The sequence below is a fragment of the Choloepus didactylus genome, chromosome 15, assembly GCF_015220235.1.
Source record: "Choloepus didactylus isolate mChoDid1 chromosome 15, mChoDid1.pri, whole genome shotgun sequence".
In the NCBI taxonomy this organism is placed as follows: Eukaryota; Metazoa; Chordata; class Mammalia; order Pilosa; family Megalonychidae; genus Choloepus; species Choloepus didactylus.
Genome location: NC_051321.1, coordinates 8873935 through 8899792, shown reverse-complemented (window position 1 = coordinate 8899792; position 25858 = coordinate 8873935). Strand labels below are relative to the sequence as shown.

At 57.3% G+C, this 25858-nt stretch overlaps 1 protein-coding gene across 2 annotated transcripts in view; it reads left to right on the top strand.

Moving 5' to 3' along the window:
* LOC119510135 (phospholysine phosphohistidine inorganic pyrophosphate phosphatase) overlaps positions 1–25858 on the top strand; it is a 137948-nt gene that overhangs the window by 62178 nt on the left and 49912 nt on the right. The gene's annotated exons all lie outside the window — the stretch shown is intronic.

Sequence of the window (25858 nt, the reverse complement as noted above, 5' to 3'; positions counted from 1 at the left end):
CCTCCCAGCCTCCCCTGGGAGCACAGGAGAGGTGGCGTGCTGTCCGGCGCTTCTCCGCCCCGCCTCGAGTCCTCGGTCGGCCGGCGATGGGGACCAGAGAGATAAGGGGAGAGAGGGTGCGGACAAGTGGTGGCCCGTACGGGGAACTTCGAACGATGGAAACGGTAAATGGCTTGGTCAACCTTACCCGAGACGTGCTACGCCGCCACAATCAGATGCTGAACTTAAATTTCCAGGCCATTCAGAAACTCCAAGCGGAGATAGATGAACTTGGACTGGAAATAGATGGACTCTGGAGAGTGCTTCAGCAAACATGTGACACCCGGTGGCTTACGGTTAAACTCTGTGTCACTCCTGTCAGGGCCAACGTGACCGGAAGCATTTCCAGAGTCTCTGATTGGCTGAAAAGGTCATATTTTCCTGAATTTGTTAATCTCTCCCAACAGGTGGAATCTAGTTTAGACACAATTGGGGGGATCAAGTTAAAACCCGTTAAAGTCGATCTCTCCGGGTTAGGCGAGGTTCTACAGAAACTATTGCACAGTGTTTCTTCCTGGTTCTCTTGGCTCAATTTAACTAATTGGATCCTCATTGTAGTGGGATTATTGGTGGGATTAGTCGTTGTTAAATGTTTGCTAGAACGCCTGTTTCAAGCGCAGCAGCAATTGCGTGTTACCACTATGATGGCTATGACTCCCACCTCTGTTACCCCCGATAGTGACCGATTTATTAACCATACCCCTTCCTGGTCGCCTCAGGTGGGGCGCTTTGGAGCAAAATTTGTAGCGAATCGCATGGCTGTTTCTCGGGTGTAAAAGGCGACACCAGTAGTCATAATTTTGTCTCAGGTGGGTCTCTAGGGCAGAGTCCTAGTTGTGGCCAGACTGGACCCTAGCCATTGCACAGAGACACCTAGTGACACCCCCGACTCTGGTTACTGCTGTTCCTGCCCCCGTCGTTGTTCCCCAGTTGCCAGGCAAAGCACTGCAGGGAGAGTCACGTTGCTTCCAGCTTACGGACTCTCCGGTCTCCATATGACGTGAGCATTCTGGTTGGTGCTAGAGGCTCCGCCGCTGGATGGCTGAGGCCTAGTCCAGACTCCCCAAAGCACCAAAGAGGTTGTGAACCATTTGGGTTCACGGGAGCACGCTCATCACTGGAGACACTGGGTCAAAAATAAATAAGAAAGGGGGAGATGTGGAAAGCCGCCTCCCGAATCGGGCCTAGCGTATGCGCTGCAGCCTGCTCTAGAGTTACCCCCGCCCATCGAGTGAGCCAAGATGGCGCCTGCATCCTGTTTCCGCATAGTGACGCATGTATCCGCCACCCGCTCCTACCAATCGAAATCCTGTATACGCGATACTAGCCTAGAAGCTTATTGGTTGTTAATTGTGTATAAAAGGTCTTACCCGGACGGGGTAGGGTGAGACAGCCCACAAGGAGCCGTGCCTGACGGCCACATCGAGGCTGCTCTCCCACGAGGCGCCGTGCCCCGTGTGGGAACCAGTAACACAGAATGTTCATCTAGCTGTAGTAAAGGGCTTGCTTTCACAACTGCCGTGTGGTTCGAGTCGTGATTCATGACCAGGTTAGTTCGCGCAGTCTGCATCTCTCTCTCTCCTTCCCTGTTTCCCCTCGCCGGCCGGGAACCGGGGACCGAGCGGGGCAGCGCCGGACAGCGTGCAGATCTGAGGAGGACAGCCCTCCAGCCCCCAGGCTCCACCCCGGCCGCCAAGCCTCCGTTCATGCCGTGCCCCTGCCTGCCCCCCGTCCCCTTCCTCAGCTCTTGGAATCCGGCTGGGCCTTCAAGGCCTTCCCTGATGACGGAATTCCCAGGTCCTCCCAGCTGGAAGGCCCTGAGGGGACCGACCGGCCCCATGTGGGAGTCGAGAGTGGCCTGCTGGGGTCTGTGCCGTTCCTGTTAAACCCAAAAACGCCCCCTTTGGGAGGAGGACTCTGCACCCCCCGGATCTCCACGGCCTTCCAATCATTCTCCCACAATTTCCCACACTCCCTCCTGCCAGCAAGAGGCCCCTTTCAGGGTCACCAGTTATTCCTTCACCTCCTTTATGCCAAGGAAGGTCCGATGCACACAGCTGCTCGCAGCTCCGTGTTCTATCTCCAGCCTCCCTCGGTCCCCGGCCTCCCTCTGCTTTCCCGACATTGACAGTTTCGAAGGGTACAGTCCATTTTGGAGAGTGTCCCTCAGTTTGGGTTTGTCTGTTGTTTCCCCACGATGGGAGCAGATCCTGCATTTTGGGCCAGACTATCCCAGGAGGGTAACATGCCCCTTAGCGCATCCGATCAGGAGCGCACGATGTGAGGTGTCCGAGGTTGGAGACACGGCGATCGCTGGTAAAGCTTTTCTCAAGGTGGGTCTTGCCCGTTGTGATCAGTGTTTGTGGGGAGGTACTTTAAGATGATGTAAAATCCTGTTCCCCTCCCTGCTTTCATCCACCCGTTTTAGCACCTGTTGAGGTTTCTTGCCTGAATTAATTCCCTCCACAGTGGTTCCCAAGTAAGCCCGTCATTCCCTCGTACATTTGCTTTGGGCATTCTACTGTAGGGAAGAATTTTTCCTTCTCCCCGTTGGTTTATTTGTGTCCGTGTAGACTCATGGATTGCTGTTTTAGTCAATGGCTTACAATGTTTTTGTCTCGTTATTTATTTGAAAGCGCGTGTTGTCCCCGACGTGGCCAGTGACGGCCCCTTCAGGCTGGCTTCTGTGTCCTTTTGTCACAGCCCCACCGTTCTTCGAGCCCTTCCTCGCTTCTGGCACAGAAAGATGTTTCCAGCTCTGCTTGCTCCGTCCTTGCCTCCGCCCAGGGGTCGGCCGTTCCCCCAGGGAGCCTGGGTCCTTCTAGTGGAAAGTCGCATTTAGAATCCGAGGCTGGGTCTCCGCCAGCCTTGTTCTCCCGCAGCACCTCATGCCCAGCCGTTGCCCTGCGTTTGTTAAATCGAAGAACAACGGGTTCTCCTCTCAAGGGGTCCTCAGCTCCCCAAACCATTTTCGTGTTTGTGGTTCTCACCTGAGCCCCTCAGGTAGGCAGGGCCTTCTTTCTCTCTTTCCGGGAGGGATGCCGACTCACCCAGGGTCACCCCGGGGGTAGGAGGTCCCCACATGTCTGCCCGGTGGTGCCACTGCCCCCGATGAAACCGTAGCCACGTGATGTCAGAGAACCGGGGGGAGGGCCGTGCTGTGGGCAGCACGTCTAGTCCTCTGGGGAGGAGCATTGGCTGCAGAGACAGAGAGGAACCCTGGGCCCAGACCCTGGCCCTGCTGCTCACCAGCTGGAAACCTTTTCTTTTTCATTCCCCTCGGGATCCCCAGCATCTCCAGGACAGTAGGAGCCTGATAAGCACATGACCGCAGGACCGCCTGAGTCCCTGACTAGCCCATGTGCACGGTGCAGCGAGGGCCTGGGTGACAGCTCGTCCCTCCAGTGTCCAGGGGTCACAGGACAGACAGGGCACTGCTTTGAAAAGTCACCCCCGGAGACCACCCCGGAAACCTACCTGCTTCCAGCCTTCCCTTGGTGTGTGGAGGACAGAGGGCAGTGGGTTGGAAGCTTCCAGGTTTGCATGGGGAAGAGGGCAAAAGTCACCCAAGAGATTCCTCTTGCTGCTCCCGGCCCCGTGGCTGCCACTGCCGCCCCTACAGAGCGCGGCCCCCAGGGGCACCAGCCTGCACAGGTTGCTGCGTGGGGAGAGTTTTGCTTTTGATTTAAATGAGGCACAGTTGGAAATATCGGGGCCCACCGTGTGGGGAGGAAGGGGTGGGCTGCTCCCCGGCCTCCCGGCCTCCGTCCCCTGTGCAAGTGGACGCACCCCGCCCTCACCCAGGAAGCCCCTGCTCCCACCCAGAGGGCCTCTGAAACATGGCTCAGCTCTGCCCACCAGATGGCTGGAGGGTCCCCCGGGCCAGAGCGTCCCAGCACTGGGCATGGACTGTGTGCCCAGGGTCCTCAGGGGCCATCCACGGAGGGTTTGGTGATATACGGATGCTGAGGGATGTGGCCTGGGGGTGTGGGGATGGCTTCAGGGATATCCACCACCCCCACCCTGAGTTGGGGTCTCCCGGCCAGCAGGGGTGTGTCTGCCCTGGTCAGTGGGCTCAGGGCCCCGAAGGGCGGGGTGTTGAGGAGGCGAGGGGCCTGGGCCAGCCGGAGCAGGGGCTTCGCTGACGTGACATCCCAGGGAGGCCGCAGCGTGGCTGGAAAGTGGGTGAGCCGCAGGATGGCGTGGGGTGCCCACGGTTTGGGAACAGGGCCTGCTGCCGTCCAGGGACTGGAACCCTGGCTTTCCTGAGACGATTCCCAGGTGGAATCAGCTTGCATGGGGCTGGACCTGCTGGGACCATCTTCCTCCCCTACAGCAGGGTAGGGGTTTTGATTTTCCTTTAGAATATTTTGGAATCTCCTTCAGAATATAGGGGGTTGTGGAGAGCCGGCGGCAGGAAGGGGGCAGCACCAGCTCGTCCAAGGCTGTGTCCAGAAGGCCTGGGCGGCTCAGCCTGACCAGCCCAGCACGGGGGCCGGGAGGGCTGATGGAAGGGCCAGGGCTTGGGGGTCGGCAGCAGGGGTGGAATCTTACCCAGCCTGGACCCTGCAGAGGCTGCCTGATCTCTGTGCATGTCACTTCCCCGACTGTCGAGTGTGGTGGCACCACCCACCACGCAGGGGTCTGTGGGGCCCGGTGAGCTGCCAAGAGCCTGTGCGTGGCACCGTCTCTCCCCTGCCCGCTGCCGGCCGGTTCGGTGAGGTCGTTTCTGACTTAGTGGCAGCAAGGGCGGTGCTCTGCAGACTGGTGCTGTCGGTGGCTGTGGCTTTAGCTTGGCCGGGCAGGACAAACCTTGTTGACCTGACTGTGTGAAGTAGCAATGAGGTCCTACAGATTGTTCCACGTAAAGAATTTTGCAGCATCCGGGTATTTTTTCATGTGCTGTGGACTCCATCTGGAAGATTCCCCATAGGAAACAATGTTCTGTCCGGTCCTCATAGCTGAGTGGTAAAGCGCCCAGCCTCTGGGACCTGCTGCCCGGGTGTGGATCTGACTCAACTGTGTAACTGGGGGCTTGGTTTCTCTGTGTCTCAGTGTCCTCACCTGCAAAATGTTATGGTCCCTCTCTCCTGAGGTTTTGGGACAAGACAGACAGCGAGCAGACATGGCACCTGCTCTGCCAGTGCCAACATTAGCTGGTTTAACTCTCACGACTACCACATGAGATGTTTAACTGATATGTTATCCTTGTTTATCAGCGAGGTTGAGTAACTTGCCCAAGGTCACACAGCAGGTAAGTGGCAGAGACAGCACTTGACCCTTGGGAGTTGGACTTGTTACTCTGTCCCCTTTGTTTCCACACAGTTTTAAGTCAGCCGCGTGGCTTTTCAAATGGAGCTGGCCTCGAGGGGTGTGGGACGGGAGGCAGGGGCCAGGAGGAGATGCTCGAATCTACCAAGGAGTCAGGAGCCCGGGGCTGAGACTCGGGGTTGCTTAGGCTGTGAGGCCCTGAGCCTCAGCTCTGCTCGGAGGAATTAGGGGGACTGAACTAATTCAGCTAGAGAAACTCCCTCTTCTGTATGGGGGTTCCTGGGGTGCCTCTCCTGGGCAAAAGTGATGAAGTTCTGCTGCTTTAAAAATATTTCAAAAGTTTGAGAAGCACTGACCACCCCCTCCCCACCTCATTTTGCAGATGAGGACACAGAGGTGAGGGGCTGTGCATGGGGGGCTGGGCCTGGCACCAGGGTCCCTGCCCGAGGCCTCCCACCCCCACCCGGCTGCTCCCCACCTTGCAGTGAATGGGCTCAGGCCTGTCCTTGGGCTTGTTCCCAAATGTTCTGTCTGGAAGTCCCCTGGATCGCAGGGCTAGTGGGGGAGCAGGGAACCAGTGAAAAGAATTCCTGGCTTTTATTTTTCTGGCAAGAGTCATCTGGAGGGAGAGAAAGGGGTTAACCCGCCTGGCACCCGCCAGTGAAGAGGAAACCTCAGTGTTTCCACTAAAATAGTTGAACAGAACCTCCATCCAGCTCCTGTGAGGCTGACCCGGATGGACGCTCCAGAGCACACTGGCTGGCCCCGGCTCCCCAGCCCCTCCATCTGCAGGCCTGGGAGCACCTGCTCAGGGACCCCCAGGTCCCTCTGCATGGCCCATGCCCAATTTAGAAAGCCCCCCAAAGGTTCCATGAGGCTGCAGGTGGGGGCATAAAGTTGGGGAGGGAGTGCTTCGGGGCCGCTGGGGAAGGGGCCCTCTGAAGGTCAGACGCAGGACCGGGCCTCCATTTGGCAAAAGAATTTTGGGAACCTGAAATGTTTGAAAACAAATCCTGTCCCCCAGCTCCAGGCCCAGTGGCATCTGGACAGGCCAGCAAGGGTTGGTTTGTATGACAGACCTCAAGGTGGACAGGAGCCAGGGCAGGGCCAGCCATCGGCACTGGGGTCCTGCCTCGGCGAGTGTCCGCTGGGTGGCTTTGGGCTACCCGCGCTCTCCAATGAGAAGAACACATGCGGTCTTGTTAGAATAACCCCAGCTTCCAATGCGCCAGGCACAGGCACTTTTCCTGCGTGCAACAGCTGAAGGGTGGTATGGTCATCTTGGGGTCTTAAGGAGTCCAAGTGCCAGAGGCATCTGGTAATAACAGCCTGGGGACCCTGCTTGCAGCCTCAGCTCAGCTCACCCAGACTCAGTTTCCCCACCTGCCCTCACTGTCTCCTGGCTGCTGGGAAAGGTCCTGGAAATGCAATGGTTCTGGAATATTGGGGGATGGAGAGGGAGATGTTTTGAGCATCAGAGACCTGCCCACATTGTTGCTGGAAGGGGGCCCCGGCAGAGGCTCCAGGTGGCTGCGTGAACTGGGCCCCGGGAGTGGGCAGCAGGGTGAGCCCAGCCCGGGAGCAGGTTATGCAGGCCGGGCGAGTGGGAGGCTGGGCCCTGTTGAAGCCCTTGGCACCAGTGGAGCCGCCTCTGCCTCCCATCCCCAGCCCAGGCCCAGCGCAGATGCTGTGATCCCAGAGCTTCCAGAAGCCCTTCACGGCTTCACAACTCGAGAGATGCTACCTAGAGGCTGTGCCCAGGCACACCTACCTCCAGGCCTTCTCTCACCCGCCACACTGTGAGGAAACCGAGGCCCTCAGAGCAACTTCCCTGGGAGGGGGAGAGCTGACGTCCCCCAGGAGTGTGGAGTTACCCACCTGCTGGGAGTAATTCGGATGGTGTTGGATAAACAAAGATGAAGGGCTCATGGTCACCCCTTCTGAATATGCGTGGGCTTTGTAGGTGGGCAGGGGCATCTGTGGGGACACAGTGTCCTCTTTAGGACTCAGCAGTGCCCTGGACCCTTCTGCTCCGACCGAGCCCTGTCCGAGGCTCCGCCATTCCGGCTCCCCTTCCCAGGTGATGCGGACCACGGCCTCCCCACCCTCCACCACCAAGGGGCTGACCAGCTCCTGGCTCCACCGCTGCCTTCCCACCTCTGTCTCCTGGTTGCCTTTTCACCCCACTGGGATACTTTGTGGGAGCAAAGGAGAGGCCCGGCATGGCAGGGTTTTGGCCTGCACACTTCTAGCAACTTCAGGAAAAGCAGGCAGGTGGCTGCTCTGACCACTCCCTGCTGTGCTGGCTGCAGGAAACCGTGGACAGCCCTCCCTCCCCAGGGCAGGGAAGGGCTCTGAAGACAGGCTGAGACCCCTGCCCGCTGCAGCTGTGCACACGGACAGCCGCCCGTGTCTGCCCCTGAATTGTGCAGCTGCCTGCATAGAATTTGCCAAGTATTTTGGCCATGTGGATCTAGAAAAGTCAAGTGATGTTGAGGTTATGGTGCTGGTTAGTCACCCATCGTGGAGAACCCTTAGGAATTTTCTAGATCCTTCTCTCTCCTCCCCATTTTATAGAAAAGTGGGACCTCATGCCCAGGTCCCTTAGCTGTTTGGTAGCAGGATGAAACCAAGGGCCTGGGCTGGCAAACCAGTACAGAGTCTTACTGCCACGTTGCTGATGCAGCAGAGATATGACGCAGAGAAGGAAGCAGTTCCTGAGAAGCTTGTGCTGCCTTCCATGACACTTCAAGCACTTTCTTCCTCAAGATGTTGGAGGGATTGAGCTATTTTTAGCCTGGCCTCCTGGGATCAGAGGGTAAAGGAGCTGCAGCTGGGGCCGCTGGGCCTCAAGGGTGGCCTGGTCACTCGGGGCCCCTTTCTGGGGAATTGGATGATCTGAAGAAATGTGGGGTGTCCTGGGGGGGCCCGGAGTGTTTCCTGTGGCTCATCTGCCATCCTAAAACCAAAGCACCGCCTGCCCCCTGAGTTCTCCAGAGCGGGTTGGTAAGAAGTGGGGTGATGGAGCTGCCTCAGCAGGAGAACTGCCTAAGTCCCTGCACGTCTCAGAGTCCCCGTCTTTAAAATGGGATTGGTAGCAGGAGCCCCGGCCCAGGGTGGGAGCGAATGCCGTGGCAGATCCCACCAAAGGCGTTTAGCTGTTTCCTGGCAGCCACTAGCTGCTGTGCATTGCACTGGCGTTCCCATCAGCGGGACTGTTGGAGGGCGGTTTGGTCCCAGGGTTGATGAGGACTTCCCAGGACCCCTGGCCTGCCTGGGTCTGCCCTGTGTCGCCACGTTTCTGTGGCTGTGCATCCTTCATTTCTGGAGAGATGCTGTGGACAGGCAAGGGGGCTTGTGCTGTCAGGCCTCCAGGGTGGCAGGTCCCTAAGCCCCCGACCCCTCGGCAGCCCAGGTACCAGGCCCCGTGCCCACTCCTGCCTGCGCGCCAGAGGGGCATGTGACCGGGCGGGGGCCAGGGGGCCTCACGAAGAGGGGCTTTTCCACAGCAGCCCGGAGGCCCACGCTCGCTGACCTCCCTGAAGTCGTTCTCGAGAGTACCGCGCAGTCCACAGAAAGCCGGCGCCCTCCATCCCCACGGGTAGCCCCTGCTTGCAGCCCCGCCTTCAGGCTGCTGTTCCACCCAGTTGCTCGCCGTATGGGCTTTTAGGGGCTCTTTCGCTGGGGACCCAGGGCTGCTGTAGGCTGGCCTGGCACCCTCCACCGTGGCCATCTGGAGAGCTCAGCTCGTGTCTCCTGGCACTGCCTCCTGTCTGGAGCCCTGGGCCCCACAGCAGGGACGGGGCAGGGCCCCATGGCCCCTGGGAGAGCGTACACTAAGAGGGCCCTGGGTCCGGGGGTCTGCACAGATGTGGGGACCGAGACCACATCTTGGGGTCGGGGTCCCCATGGCTATTAGTGGGCAGCCGTCCCTATCTCCCAGGCCCCTGAGCCCACTCCTGGGGTACCAGGGCCAACTTCCCCACCAGGCACAGTGTCAGGGACCCCACCCTTTGAGGAGCCTGTGAAAATATTTTACTTTCTTTTAAAATTAGAAGGAGAAAAACCCCAAGTATTCAGGGTCAAAGAAAATGTTTTAATTTTTTCTTGTATCAGAAAACAAAACAAAACAAAACTTTAAGGCCCATGGACATCTGTTAAATTATTTTAGTATTTTTTACGGAGGAAGGGGTCCCCTGAATGAGACCCTGCCATGCCCCCTCAGCAGGTGGCTTTGCCAGGTGAGACCAGGATGGAGGAGCTTGCTGGGAGACGGATGGCAGAGGCGGCCTGGGCCGCCCCGTGTCCTGCCAGGGGAGCACAGCCCACCCCACCCGCAGATCTGAGACGGGAGGCTTAGATTTGAGCTTAATGTGGGCAACTGGACGTTAACCTTTATCAAGGGTGCGTTACGGAAGCGTTTGCTGTGGGAAAGCCCAGGACGGGTCTCCAGCTCGCGGCAATGTTGCCTTTGGCTCAGCACGGCCACGTGCAGTGGAACTGCTGAACCCCGGGGCTCGCAGAAGAGCCGCAGGCTGGAAGGAGGTGGGGGCCTCTCCCTGGGGAGTCCTCCTGGGCTTTTGGTGTCCCCGGAGCAGCTCGACTGCTGAATGGAGACTTGTGAGCTCATTCCTGTCACCGACCTGCCTGGGGACACTGGTGGGGATGGCGAGTGGCTGGGGCAGCCGAGGGGGCACTGAGGCTTGGGGCACGTCGTTGGCCAGGTGCAGAGGTGCTCCAGGCTCGGAGCCCCCCGGCTCCCTCCCTCAGTGCACAGCACCTTGACACAGGGCTTCCAGAACACGCAGAGTACCCGGAGGCCACAAATACAGTTGGCTCCACTTGGCAATGCGAGGCCAGGGTGGGTTGCAGCGGGCAGGCGGGGTGGGGCAGGCTCTGTCCCAGATGGGTGGTGGTCTCCTGTACCGCGCGTTCCTGAGCTAAAGGTGGGCTGCCTCCTGGAGATGCTGGGCCCAGGCAGGGGCCATCACCTGCTCGGTGGTGGAGCAGCTTGTCCTGCCTCAGTCCCTGCCCAGAGATGGGGAGGCCAGCAGGGCAGTGAGGAGGCCCCGACCCATGGAGCTGGAAGCCCCAGGGGTTCACCTTGCTGCACCCCTAAAGGCCTAGGTGGACGCGTGTCCATAGGCCACCCTAGCTCATTTGCGTGCTTGACCTTCTCTTGGTGCTTTGTCTGCCTGCGCTTACACCTGATGGCCCCTGAGGCAGTCTGGGGCCCTGGACAACACAGAAGTGCAGACACTTTCCACAGCTTCCACAGGACCAAAGATGGGGACTCTGGAGAGAGCCTTTCGGAGGGCCCAGTCTCTGGGCAGCTTCCACACATTTGCTTACTTACCACAGAGTTTTTACCAAGCACTTTTGTGTTTACAAATATGTTCACAACAGCCCAAAGAGGTAGGTACTAATAGTATTCCCATTTTACAGGTGGGGAAACTGAGGCACGGAGAGGCTGGGTGACCTACCTGAGGTCACACAGCTGGCAAGTGGGATTTGAACCCTGGCAGTCTGTGTCCTGCCCAGATGCTCAGGTGTGACACTTTCCTGCCTCCCCTGCAGCTCCTGGAGCCTCCGGCTGGGGCTCTCTGTGGCAGGTGGGGTGGAGGGGGCTGGGTTCTCCTGGGGCTCCCACACTGAAGGTCTCTTGGGGCTTGGAGAGCAGCTGTCCCCCATGTCAGCCCACCTCCTGCTCTGGCCTCGGCCTGCTGTTCCCCTTCCCCCTCCGGCCAGGGGCCCAAGTGGGGGCAGACAGGACCCCCTGCACCCCAGCCCTCTTTTCTGCCAGGCTGGAGGCCAGTCTCTCCCGGAATCCCCTCCCCACATCTCACTGCAGGCACCAGGGCCCTGAGTGCCCCTTTCCTGACGACCTCCTGGTTCCCTGGCCCTGTGTGACCTCCCCTCGTCCTCGGGTCTCCGTGTGTGCCGTCCCACCTGCATCGTCCTCGTCATCGTTGGTGTCGCGTGCCGGCCTGCCCTTTCTCCCGACTGGGGGCCGGGGCGGGCCTGCTTGTCTGAGGCGTCACGGGCACTCTCTCCCGCTGTGCCTGCCTGTCCCCAACTCTTGCCGCCATGGAAATGCAGTACCTCGGGGTTGTACATTTGTCTTCTCACCACCCGCCATGTGTCCTGGGGGCTGGGGCCGAGCCTGTGTGGTCTTCACCGTCACCCAGGCCCACCTTGGCGTGTGGGACCCACGGGATGGATGAGTGATCCCTCAGGCCTCGTCCGAGGTCCTCAGCAGTCACGTTTCACGTGGTCGGGGAGAGCGGCTCCTCCCCAGCCCGAGTGGCAGGGGCCTTTGTCCTCCAAGCACAGCTCCGTCCTCCCCAGGGTCCAGGTCCCGAGCCGGTGGCTCCTGCTTCCTGCACAGCCCCCACATGGCTGGGTGGCTCACTCCCCAGCACAGGGCAGGATGCTCGCCTGGAGGGGTGGGTGCTCGGACACTGGCCTGAGGGCAGACACTACTGTCCCCTTGACCCCATGACCCCGCAACCCCACAACCCCGCAACTGGCCCGGCAGCCCGAGACCCCGCCACATGGCCTCTGGCAAGAGTCTCCAAATCCTGGACTCAGGACCCTGCAGCCTTCCCATATTTGTCATTCTGGTGGGGACAGAGCCAGGGCATCTCTCACTGGGGGTCTCGGACGTGCCCGAAGGTGGAGATGGAGCCCGTGAGGGCCAGGATCTTGGAGCCTCGGAGCAGAGCCTGCCCTGAGCTCCGGGCCTGTCTCTGGAGACGGAGCGTCTAGACTGCCAGGGCCACTCGCAGCGGGATCACCCCACCTGTCGCCGTCCCATCCTGGGCTGCTCACCTGCCGTCTGTGGGTTTCCTGGGGCCTCAGCCCAGCGGTCCACAGGGAAACTACTTCCTACCCTGAAGATTTCCATTAATTGTTCCAGATTTTACATTTCGACAGTGCCTCCAATGTTTTTTATCTCTTTTTAAAATTAATGTAACTTTTTCTAATTATACAAGAAATGTGTGTTCTCTGTGGAAAATACAGGAAGGCACCAAGAAAATAACCGTGGACCCCACTTCCTAGAGGGAGCCACGGTTAGCATTTTGTTCTCCCTGTTTCTTTAAAAACCAAGCAAGGTGGAGTAACTGCAGTGATTGACAAAGCACACTTTTGGGGTTAAGATCATTCCCGAAAGAATCGCTGGCATCTGACCCCGGTCCAGTCTCGGGACACGGTTGGGCCCTCCCAGAGCCGCAGCACCCCCTGGGAGCAGACCACCCCCCAAAAGCAGTGGGTGCACCCCCAAGGCCACCCCAGGCCGAGCCTGCCCAGGGAGCGGGAGGTCCCCTCTGTGCAGGTGCTGACGTGGGAGGGAAGGCCTGAGCCAGGAACCCTTCCGTCCATCTCCCACCAGCAGCGGGGAGTGAAGCTGCACCTTCCATCTGTCTTCCGAACGGGGTGGCCTTCCCTGTAATCCGGAACCACACGGGGTTGGAGGAGCCTGTGGCCCAGACTGGGGGGCAGCAATGGCCCGGGGGCTCGGACACCAGGGGAGAGGGCCCCTCCCAGGCCTCACTCTCCAGGTGGGGGGAGCCCCCGGGCCAGGATGTGGGGTGAGCATGTGTCTGCGCCTCTCCTCCCCTTCCCCCACAGCCCGGGGGTAACCTCAGAGTGCCCTCGAGGGATGACGTGCAGCCCATACCCCACGGGCACCCCTGGGTGATCGTGGGGTGTCAGTCCCGTGGACTCTGGGGAGTGGGGAGCTGCCTCCGTGGCCCTGGCTGCTGTAGCCCCTGGGCAGGTACGGGCCAGAAGACCCCCCCCCCAAAAAAAAAATAAAAATAAAACTTCCTTTTCTGTGGTCAGGCTTTCTTCTATTTTTAACTTATTCTTGAAACATAACATACACGCAGAAGAGGGTACAGAACTTAGGCAGACAGCTCGACACACGTTTATGATGTGAGCCCAGCATGTCAGCAGCTCCAGATCAGGAAGCAGAACGTGGCCAACCCCCCTCCAGAAGTCCCCTTGGGCCATGAGGCCTCTCCCTCCCCTGGGATCACCTCCTCCCTGCAGACCTCTGACGGCAGAGCTTAGTCTGCCTGTTCTTGAACTTGATGTGAGTGGAATCGCGGGGTGCGGTCTGACTGCTGAAGGGACTTCTGCTGGGTGGGTGGCCTGGCAGTGCGGTGGCCTCGTGGCATCCATGGCAGGCAGAATGCTTCTCTGAAAGGTGAGGTTGTTCAGTCGCTCTGCAAACATTCCCCGAGGGCTGCTCTCTGCCAGGTGCTGGCTCAATGTGGGGGACGCTAAGCCCCAGCTTTGCAGAAACTAAGTCCAGGGTGGGGAGAGCAGACGTGCAGACCCTTCTGGGGCTGGATGGCACAGGGCACGTGCCCACAGGATACAGAGCTGGCCCAGAGGGTGGAAGAGGGGGCACTGGGGCAGGGTTCTGAGGGCTGAAGAAGAGTTCGCCACAGTCACTGACAGAGATTCTCTTGTGGGGAGGAGCTGGGGATGTCACGAGGGGACATTCTGGGGCGATGGCAGTGTTCTATGTCTGGATAGGGGTTTGTCTCACAGGTGTGTGCATTTGTCAAATGGCACACTCAAGGTGGGTGCATTTCATTTTAGGAAACTTTATTTACAAAACCGTAAACAACGGTTAAACTCAAGTTAACAATATGCATGCTGAAGTGTTTAGTAGACCTGCAACTTACTTCAAAGTATGTTGAGAAAATAAAATAGATTGACAGATGTTTAGAATGATGAATCGTTATGACCATAATTTTTTATTTAAATGGAGCAAAGCTAGTAAAACAAGAAAATACTGTTTTTGACAAACGCACACACCTGTGAGACAAACCCCTATCCAGACATGGAACACTGCCATCGCCCTGGAACGTAAAATGTTAACTGGAGAATCTAGGTGGTGTTGACTTTGCTGTGATCTCAAGTTTTCTGTATGTTTAAAGATTTTCCTAATAAAATTGGGGGGGAGGGGTGTGTGTGTGAGAAAGTTTGCCAGAGAGACAAGAGCTGGGGAGGGACGAGAGCTGGGGAGGCACGAGCCAGGAATAAGGGACAGCACGGACCTTGGTTTTCCCATTGGGGTCCCGGGCTCGGGCGGACCCAGCCACCCCCCGCTGTGTCCCTGTTGGGATGAGGTTCCTGGCGGGGCGAGGCTAACGTTTCTGGGGAGGAAGTGAGGGGTGCTCGTTGCCCACCCCAGCCCGGGTGGCAGCACCGTGTGGCCTGGGGTAGGGGATGGGGGCGGGCTCAGCGCCTGTGTCCCCTGGATGCACGAGAGGTGTCGTTCCAGGAGGTCCAGGGAGAAGCTGCTCCTCAAACGTACCTGCCTGTCTTCTCTCAGCAGGTGGTAAAGCCTTACTTCTACCTGAGACTTGAGGATTAGGCAGGTACTCCTGGGAAAGGGGACGGCCCAGCGTGGGAGGGGACGGGTAGGGGACGGGGATGCTGTGGCCCAGCTCACCTGCGACTCAGCCTGGCCCCGTCCCTCGCTGAGCCTTGGGCGCAACCTCTGGAAGAGACAGGAGCTGGGCGGAGGGTTCTCTAAGGTTCCTTCCGCCTCTGGCCATCTTGTCAGCACTCGTGTGATGGGACCACCTGAGGGTTGACCCCAGGAACACTTGACATGGGGGGACGTGCCTCTGCTGTAAGGCCCTGGGTGCCTAAGCAGGCACGGCTGGGGCAGGATGGGGGTGGGGGACAGGGAGGCAGGACTGCGGCAGAGCTGGAGACGTCGTGGCTTTCCACCCGAGTCCACAGCCGGGCTTCCAGGGCTCCAGGAACCCTGGTGCTGCCGGCAGAGGCGTGAGCAGATGAGGCATTGTTTTTGTGGCCACTGGCGAGTTCTCTGTGCCTGAAGCCCGGGGGCTGCTCTGGGGGGCAGTGGGGCAGGATGGGCTGGGGTACCTCGAAGAGGTGCCAGCGCGGCAGTCCAGGTTCCCACTCTGCAGGGCCCCCTCCCTGCCCTTTCACCTTCAGAGCCTCTGGGGAGCCGGCAGGCCTGAGCCCCCAGATCATCAGGTAAATTCCCAGGACTTCTTTGGGGTGCCTACATCATGGCGGACCTGGTCTGCTCAAGCTACAAAGCTGACCCTGGTTTACAGACAGGATCCGAACCCCCACTTAGCTAACAGTCCCAGGGTGTCCTGCCACCTGCTCTGATTTTATCATCACGAGGCTGTTGGGGTGCGGCGGAGCCTGTGGGCAGACAGCCCTGGGAGCATCTCAGCTCCACAGCTGGCTGAGGGCTGGCGAGCCGCCTGGCTCCCGGGCCCCAGCCTTCTCATCTCAGTAGTGGGGCAGGAGGTTCCGTGACCTCCCGGGGGTGATGTGCTGGGACCTGGAGGGTCTTTGGCCAGGGGGCATCCGGCCCACTTGGCTCTTGTCCCAGCACAAGGCAGCCAACGGCATTTGACATGTGCTGAAATGGAGGTGTGATCTGGTGCAGCCCCACACCACGCCCACCCTGGGCTGCAGCCCCTTCAGAGTGCGAGGGGCTCCCATGTCCTTGGGAAGCTCTGGGGATGGAGGTCACTCTCCTTTTTTGACACTGGCCATGGGTCCTTGACTGAGTCAATTCTTTAAGCATAAGTTTTCTCATCTGGAAAGTGGGGATATAGGATTATGCAAATTTCATAGGACGTCCCGAGGGTTAAATGAGATACTGCACATAACAGTTAGAATTGTGCCAGCCAGTGGCAAAAGCTCCACAAAGGATCATCACTGCATTTAAATGAATTATTTCAAGTCAGCTGTTTGGGGTCGTCCTGCATCCTGCACTCCAGCTCCTGGCCTGCCTCCTCCTGTGGGCTTAGGGCCCTTCCCAGCACCTGGGCCGGCCCAAGTCCCTTCTCTGTGGCTGACCACCAGGGCCCCCGTGCTGCACAACTCCAGGGGGCACCAGCCGCAGAGTCGTGCCTCACGCAGCCCCATCCCCCACCCCAAGGCTCCTTACCCTGGCCTGGTGCACCCATCATTAGTTTATGGGCAGGTGGTCAGCTGGTCTTTGTGGAGGGCAGCTCTGAGCCGGCCTGGAGAGCTCTTTAGTGCTAAGGATATCCAGGCCCCCCGCTGAGATCCAGCCGCTGGCAGCTGCTCCCAGGAAGCTGGGAGAAAGGACACATGCGAGAGCAGGCCGAGGCCCTGCACCTGCGTTTCCATTTGTGTGTGTGCACACACGTGTGCCTGCTTGGAGGATAAATAACAATTATATTTTAACATGTCTCTCATGGTTTTTGATTTCCTTATCTTTTGGAAGATCAGTACCAATCCACAGGTGCCATCCCGGTTTGTAAAGGCTGAGATGGCATTTGGTTGCGAGATGGGAAGTTGGGTCTGGGAGAAAATGTACCCGCCGCTGCTGTCGTGAGAGCTCCTCACGTCCAGTTACAGGGGACGGCCATCATGGCAGGTGAAGTGGTGTTGACGATGTGTCCGTTTTAGGGTATGGTGTGGAATCGGGGGTGCCGGGTTGCCATCCTCCCTCCCTCCACCGAGCTGGAGGGAAGGTCCCTGCCACGCGAGCAAGACTGTGAGATGCGTGAGGCGGGAGAGGGGCACGGGGTCTGCAGGGGGCACCCCGCAGGAGCAGAGAGGCCCTTCCGGACCTTGCATGGCTGCTGCCGGGCTGGGTGGGAGGGCTGTCTGGGGCCTGCCACGTCTCGGGAGTTGCTGGGTGCTCTGCCTGCCAGGCCGTCTGATGCTGAGTCAGCCACCTCCGTATTTATCCAAGGCCTGCCCTCTGCTCAGTCCATGCCAGGCCCTGGGACGTACTAGTGAATGTTCACTAATATTTTCGCTAGGGAATCAGTGCATGATTTTGTGTACTTGAGACTGTTACTGAGAGGAGAAGCCCGGGGCCACCCTAAGTTCTTCCCCCTCCCCATATCCTGCAGACAGCCATCGTAGCCGTCTCCCCCCGGAGACTTGGGAGTCATCTGCTCTCCTCACTGCTCTCTGCCCCTGGCCTGGGCTCCTGCAACGACCTCCTCGCCCGACGGGCTGCATTTGGCTGCAGCCTGAATGCTCTGTGGGCAGCGGCCGTGGCCATCGGGGCCGTTACTGTTGACTTCAGGGAAGTGTAGGGGCCTCCGTCCGGGCCGGGCTGTGGCTGAGAAGGCGGCCCTTCCCTGCCTTTTGGAGCACCAGCCTCCATATCGGGAAACCCAGGTTTTCTGAAGTGCAACGTTTAGGCAACTTGGGTGAGGAGGGGGCATTTTAAGAAAAAGAATGTGACCCTAGGTTTAATGAAGACAAAGTTAGGTTTTAAAGAATTGAATATACATGTTCACACAAAAACTTGTGCACAACCCATTAGCCTTGATTCTTGAAGACGACTGTATAACTGTGTAGCTTACACGGTGTGACCGTGTGATTGTGAAAACCAGAGGCTCACACTCCATCTATCCAGTACGTGGACAAATGAGTAGGAAAATGGGAACAAAAATTAAATGAATAATAGGAGGGATGCGGTATGGGATGTTTTGGGTGTTCTTTACTAGTGTTTTTATTGTTATTTTTATTTTTTTTTTGGAGTGATGAAAATGTTCAAAAATTGATTTTGGTGATGAATGCACAACGGTACAGTGGTACTGTGAACAACTGATTGTACAGTGTGGATGATTGTAGGGTATGTGAATATAGCTCAATAAACTGAATTAAAAAAAACTTGTGCACAAATGTTCAGCATTATTTATAAAAGTCAAAAAGTGGAAGTAACCCTAAATATCCATCAGATGATGAATGGATAAACAAATGTGGTATGCACATGCAATGGAATATTATCCAGCCATAAAAAGGAATGAAGTACCGACGTGCTACGATGTGGTTGAGTCTTGAAAACACGATGCTACATGAAGAAGCCAGACACATAAAGTCACATGTACGATTTCTTTTATGTGAAATGTCCAGAACAGGCAGATCTGTAGAGACAGAACGTAGATCAGCAGTTTCCAGGGGCTGGGGGGGAGGAGAGAGGGGAGCGACTGCTTAATGGCCATGAGGTTTCTTTGTGGGTGATAAAAACGTCCTGAAATTAGTGTGGTGATGGCTGCAGCCCACTGCGAATGTGCTTAATGTACTAATGTGCTAAAAACACCTGACCATTGTGACTGTTCTAGATGTAGTAAATATACACTGTACATGTACTAGTGTATTAAAAGCCGTTTTAACATTTTAAGATGCTTAAAGTAGCAAATTTGATGTTTTGTGGATTTTACCTCAATTTTTAAAAGGGGGATATTTATGTGAGCACACTGGTGGGGCCCTTGGAAACTGCCCTTGTCTTTGAGTGCTCTGAAACTGAAGCTTCATTGGCTTCGTAGTAAATCCACCCCTGCTTAGCATGCTGAATTTTCACTCTCCTAACCCTAACCTCATGGTCACATGATGGTTGCCATGGCCCCGGGTGTCACAGTTGCCCTCAAGACAGAGCCAGAGAGTTTTCACCCCATGGAGGGCTCTTCAAAATGATTGCAGAACTCTCTCAGAGGTGCCCTCCCCCCATCCCTCAGCACTGTCTGAAGCCCACCTGATGCCCATCCCCTCCCCCTGGGACAGTGGGGTCTCCAGTGAGACTTTGACTTCTCCCTTGTAATAAGCATTCTGTGGCCATCTGGGTCCTTGCTGATCTCCCTCACCCAATAGCGAGCTCCCTGCGGGCCTGGGACATGCTCAGTCTTAATAGAGCACCGTTGCCTGAAAAACGAATCTTTCTAGAAACTTAAGTTGCTTTAATTCTTCCTTCCTTTAATGCCAAACCTATAGTAAAAAAAAAAAAAAAAAAAAAAAGCAGAAATTCAAGACAAAAATTGCCACCATCCTGTCCCCTGATCAACTAATTTTTCCACTGTCTGGATTTGGCAGTTATTGTCTAAGTACATATTCAGTTTTTAGATACTTAAAATGTCATAGTTAGATGTCTGTATCATACATTTCCACCTAACATTATACCCCACATACCGTTCTCTTTACTATGGTCTTTTAATTTTCTCTGCTGACTCTCCCTCCTCTCCCCTATCCCTCACCCCATCCCAGGGTACTCTGTGTTAATCAGCTGTGCCTCTCATTCTGCGTGCACACATGCACACACACACACATGCACACGCACACACACACATGCATGCACGCACACGCACATGCACACACACATGCACATGCACACACACACGCACACACACATATGCACACGCAACACACATGCACACGCGCACACACATGCACGCACACACGCACATGCACACGCACACACATATGCACACGCACGCACACGCTCGAGGTGAGGGTGGTCTTGTTTGTTTTAAAAATAGGATCATACTGTTTTCTTCACAGCTTGCTTTCCTCACTTCACAGTGCATCCCGGACGCCCCGCCAAGTCGATAGGGAAAGCGCTAACCCCTGCTTTTGAACAGCCGCGCGCCATGACAGCTGCGTGCGTGTCCTTCCGGGGACGCCCTGGAACATTCCGCCAGGCCCCCTTCCGAGACATTCACACAGTGTCCGTTACAAACAAACAAGCAAAAAGTATAGAGAGATGCTTTCTAAAGCTTATCTTCATGTTTTGAAACTTTCAATTTCTCATTTAATGTTTTGGACTTTAGATTTTATTAACGGAGTTGTAAGTTTTTGTGGAGGAAAGGGAATTTCCAGAAAAGTCCATGGCTCGTCCTCTCCTGTGTGTGCCCGGGAGGTTTGAGCACGCAGAGGGGGTTAGCCTCTGCCCTCCAGCCTCTAGGAGGAACTTGCCCTTCCGTGTCTCCCTGGGCCCTTGCTGGAGAGTGGGAAACCCTTCTTGGGTCCCCACAGCCCCTGGACATGGCTCTTTGCTCGGCAGTGTGGAATCACCTCAGAGCAGAGGGGTTCTGGCTTATGGTGGAGATCTGGGCTCACAGTCTCCCCTCAGAGGAAGAATTCCAGGGAAGGGCTGGGTGGGGTGGGAGAGGATGTTCACATCTCCCAGAAGCGCCCCGCCAGCCCTCCCCAGCATCCGGAGGGCTTCCCAGCAGGAAGCATCATGAATCCTGGTGGGATCTCATTCCACCTGGGAATACAACCCTTTCCTGCTCTTAAACTAAGGACTGGTCAATATCTGTCACTCAGCTGTCCACATAGATTGCAAAACCCTCAGGTGACCATGGCACAGGGTGGGACAGTGCTGAATCCCCACCTCTAACCCGCCGTTAGGAGCAGTCGTCTGAGATTGTGCTGTCTGTTCAGTGTCGCATGTGACTGAAACTGGCCTGGACAGGCAGGGAGGTGGGGAGCGGCTGTTTTAGTCAGGCTGCTGAGGAGGGCCTCTTGGAGGAGGTGACATTTGTGTAGACACCTGAATGATGGGAGAAGCTGTCATTCAGGAGCAGTGAGAAGAGGAGAGCAGGTTCAGTGTGCTCAAGGAGTAGAGAGGGCCAGCGTCAGGGAGAGCACTGACTGGCAGGGGAGTGGATGGGGCTGGACCGTGCAGGGCCTTGCGGGCCACGATTAGGAGTGTGTCTTCAGTTCTGCGTGGGCTGGGGCCATCGGAGGGCCTTGAGTGGGGGTGGGTTATGCTTCTGGCAGATGACTCCCTGCTGCATCCGGGGGCAGGGGTCAGGCCAGGGACCAGCCAGGAACTCAGATCAGATGTCCTGGAAAGGAACATTGTTTCCTGGGCTGGGATATAACTGTGGAGCTGGAGAGATGTGTTGGGACTTGAAATGCATATCTTAATAAACTTCTTACTATGATACACATCATATTTTTATATGCATCAGTGGAGCAGTGGAGGCCCCAGGGGGCATTTAGGTCTTGAATCTGGAGTGGCAGGTGGGGGCCGAGATCCGCAAGCATCAAGAGACTTGCCCAAGGCCACACAGCTTGTCTGGCAGGGCCTCCGCGGGAGCCCGGGTCCCGGACACAGAGGCTGGCCCTTCTGCGCGGCCCTCTCACAGGCCAGGGCGGGGCCGTGGTCTCGATGGCCTTGAGGCCTCCCTGACCCAGAACAAAATGCAGAACGGGGACAGCTCATCTCAGCAGAGACGTCCACTGTGGAATAAATATACGCAATTTAAAAATGCACGACTTCTTTTAATGTTTGAGAAGGAATGACGATTGTTTTGTTTTGACCTGAATGGAAACTAAGAAGTCTAATGTGAGAATCTGATCCAACTAAATTTTTTTCCCACCAAAGAATTTTCCAGCAATGCATCAATGCCCTTTGGTGAATGAAGCTTATCTGCTAAACTCAGAAGTTTAAGGGACTGCAACTTACAAGCCTTGGTTTTGGAAAAAAGCTTGCCCTCCCCTTTTTTTTTAAGCTCTAGTCTTATTAAAAAACTAACACATCACGGAAGAACCCATCTTGTACCCCTGCTCCCCCTAACTTGAGCACAGAATATGGGATTCCCGTGGTGGCCGGTTTGTGTGACTTGGGGAATGAGGCCTCCCATCCGTGGAAGGCTCTGCTCGGGCCCGGCGGCCCTCAAGGGGCAGCACCTCTGGAGCCAGAGGCCCGGGTTTGAATCCTGGCTCAGGAACAGTCTAGCTGGGCTCTTTGGGATAAGTGACAAACCCTTTGACTTTTCTTTGTTGTCTGTAAGTGGGGATGGCAATCCCTGCTGTGTCAGCTGCATGAGGATTAAATCAAATGACCGTGTGCTTGTAAACAGTGGCCATGAGGAGGCTCTGGTCTGGGGGGCGTGGGGTCCTGGCTTCCAGCGTGTGTGTTGGATCCCAGAGGCCCTCCTCTGCACCCCTGCAAGCTGCTTGGGTGCCTCTGGTGATGGGGGGCTGGGGTAGTTTCCTACGGGGCCCATGACAAAGTACCGCAAACTGGGGTGCGTAAAACAACCTGAGTTTATTGGCTCCGGGTTCTGGCAGCCGGAAGTCTGAAACCGAGGTACGGGCCTCGCCCAGCTCCTGGTGGCCCCGGGTGTCCCCTGGTTTGTGGCCACATCACTCCCCCTCTGCGTCCACCTTCCATGCCCATCTTCACAGAGCCTTCCGTCCCCTCTCTCTCCTTCTAAGGACACCAGTCACTGGGCCCAGGCCCACCCTGATCCTGGACGGCCTCAGCTTAACTAATGACTCTGCGAAGACCCTCTTTTCAAATCAGCTCCCACTCCCAGGTTCCAGGGCTCAGGACTCGAGCTCAGCTTCTGGGGACCCAGTTGTCTCGCAGCAGGCACTCGCTCCTTGCCGAGGGAGCCTGCCAGTGGCTCCTCGTCCCTGGGCCTTCTGGTGCCCCGGGTCGTTGGTTGTTGAGCCCTTCCCCTTTCTTGAGGCTGACCACCTGCCCATCCCACACTCTCTCTCTCTCACACACACAGTCAAGGCACACCCCTTCTCAGGGCAGTCAGCAGTGACCCGAGGCCACCAACACACCTGCCTGGGGTTCCAAGCTAGTGCACCTGCCTTTTTTTTCCAAAAAACACACGTGATGGGAGGAGGGATGTGTGTGTGTGTGCAATTGTGTTCACTGTGCCGGGCGGCTCACCAGTGGCAGTATGTGAGGCCACCAAGGTGAGATACAGCCACAGAGTGTTTATGGTGCAAAGGGCCCCCCTTCTCTTCCTGCCTGGCACACGTGTGCCCCCAGGTGCTTTTCCTCCCTTGGCGGCTCGGGTAGAAGACAGCCAGGCAGCAGCACCCCGCAAGGGAGCTCCGGGGCAGCAGGGAGAGGGAAGGCAGGGCAGCTGGGGACACGGCTGGCCTACCAAGGCCCCAGGACAAGGCCCATACTCTGCCCCCAATGAGGCGGTGATCAGGGTGGGGGTCTAGGGCCTGGGCTCCAAGCCCCAAAGCCGGGAGCAAGGCCCTGGGCCACCCCTTGACAACCTTGGGCTCTTGGGTGAGCAACCCCACCTCTCTGGCACCTCCTCTTCATACCCTCCTGTAAACTGTGGTATGAGGAGCTGCCACCTCCCAGGATGTCATGGGTTCCCCAGAATGGTACCTGCTGCCACCTTCATCATCCCAGCTGGTGTCTGCCCCCCGGAAGCTGGGGGTGCCTGCTGAGGCAGGACGGGGTCCGGGAGGCACTTCCTGACAGTTCTGTGAGGAGGCTGTTGTTCGGAGGCCCCAAAACAGCTCAGCTCCCCCCTCCCTCCAGCAGGTGCTTCCTGCCCGCCTTCCCGGGTGCCTCTGGCAGCCTCCCTGCCCTTTTCCATGTTTCCTCACCTCTCCCCTTGGGGGTCCCAGCTCTCCATGCCCTGCTGGTCTGAAGAGGGGGCCCTCAGGCTCCTTCCCGCCCTCGGCGCCCTCCTGCCCAGCTGGCTGCACCTTTCCCACCCTCCACCCTGGAAAATGGGTTGGTAACACCCGCAGCCCTCTCCAGAGATAAGGGGGACAGAGGTGGAACTACTGGGCTGCCGAGTGTCCCGAGCTCCTTGAGGGAAGGCGGGGGCCTCAGGGTGGTCAGCGCCAGGAGCCCCTGAGCTGTGCAGGGCTTTTGATCCTTCAGCCGCTGCCTCCCGGCTGGGGGTCTGCAATGCCCACCACTCCGCAGCCATCTCTGAATTGGGCCTAGATGGGTTGGGGAGCCCAAAACCATGCAGACCACCCTCCCTCCAAATCCCAAACACCCTCGGACTGTGGAGGACAAGCCCCAGTTTAAGGGCCCTGAAGTGCAGACATTTCCATCACCTGACCCTAAAGAATTAGCAGGACCCCCTTGCTAATTTATATGCTCTGCGTTTGGAATTTAATTGGAGCATAATTGTAATCCAGATGCTTGTTGAGGTAATTACACTTATAAACCTAATATAATCCATAGATCAGTGGGTTCAGAGCTAATTAAGGCAACCGTAATTAAAATTTATAAAAAACCTTGCAATTACTGGAGTATCCTTTAAGCTGGCCTTCCGAGCTGATAATGAGTGCCCAGCTCAGTGGCAAGCAGCTGTCGGCTCCTGGGCCTCTCAGGTTCTTTTATTCTGCAGATCCGGGGCCTTCTCAGCCCCAGGGTCACATGTGCCTTCCTTCACCGAGGCGGGGTTGTTGCCCGCTGTCACCCAGGGCTCTGAGCTGGACGCTGAGCTCATGAGTGGTAGAAATCTCTTAAAGCCAGAGCCTGTGACTCAGCTGTCCCCAGGGCCGGCTAAGTGTCTGGCACAGTAGAACCAGCCTGAAAAATGACATCTTGGAGAAAAAGAACGAGAAATCTGCACGTTGAGTTAGAGGCAAAAGCCAAATTGGGGTTCTTACTTGGGGGCATCCAGGAGCTTTTGCCCCCAGCCCGGGGAACCTCAGGGGACCCACTGAGGCTTGCCTCCGGCCCCACGCCCTGCACCTGTGGCCAGGTTACACCTGTGCCCTCCTCGCTGCCCCGGGGAGAAGGCCTGCCTGGCCAGCTGGGGGTCCTGTCTTCGTGGGCCCTCTGGGGTCACCCAACAAGGGAGTCTGTGGACCTGGTGGGTGTGGGGGAAGGGGTTCGAGGGCAAGGGGAGAGGCCATGCAAGGCCTGGGGGGCACCACGTGTGCCCGATGGCCACATTTGGGCTGGGGCTGAGGGAGGCCAGCCCAGGAAGTCCAGATGCCCTTTGGTCAGCTGTGGCACCCGCACAGCTGCTAATCTGTGTCTGGGGAGAAGAGCCCTCTCTAATACAGAATGTTCCAGACCTCACCCCTCTCCTCTCCCAGCCCCTCCCCCCAGTGCCAGGAAAAGACCGATAGCTGCACGATAGGGCTGAACTGCTGTTTTCCTGTGTGTCGACGGCACTGTCCTGGGTACTGTCACCATCCTCAGGAGCTCCCCAGCTCTGGCGCCAGCCCCCACCCCCACCCCGCCTGCCCAGCAGAGGAGGAGAGAAGTGGCAGCCCCAGCAGGCAGCGTCCGTGGCGGGATTACTGCAGGCTAGTCTACCGGAGATCTGTCCTTTAACTGCTCTGGGAGGGATGAGGACAGGGACCTCCCGCTGTGCTTGCACCAGTCCCCTCTGGGAGCCAGGTGTCCTTTAGACAGCCTCATATGGATCCTTGTGAGGGATTCCAAGTGGGTAGAGCAGGACTCAGCCTGCTTTGGGAGGGTGGTTATTAGCCTGGGCTGCCTGGGTTCAAATCCTGCCCCTCCACTCACCACTGGTTTGACCCTGGCCAAGCAGAAGTTAGTCACCCTCTTTAAGACTCTATAGAATGGAGGTGACATGAGGATTGAATACCTAATGGACGTGACGTGCCAGCAGTGTGCCTGGCTCTCCGTGGCCTTCTGCTGCTGCTCTTGCTGTCTGTCATCCTCATTCCCAGGAATCCTGGAGGAGCCAGAGCTCCTGGCAGGGGCAGGTGGGAGCTGCTGCAGATGGGGCTAGGCAGGTGGGGGCTGCTGCAGGTGGGGCTGGGCAGATGGGGGCAGGGGGGCCGTCAGGTATGGGCAGTTGCTCACGTCCCCCACCTCCAGCCCTGGCACTGATGCCCGAGCCTGGTGACCCTGGCATGGTGCCAGCACTCTCTCCCCCTCCCCATCATCCTTCACACCTTCAGCTCTCTTTCCAGAGACTGCAAATTTGCAGGAATTTCCAGGCAGGAGCAGGCTCTTTTTATCACCCCGGGGATTTCTTGGGGGAACTGGGTG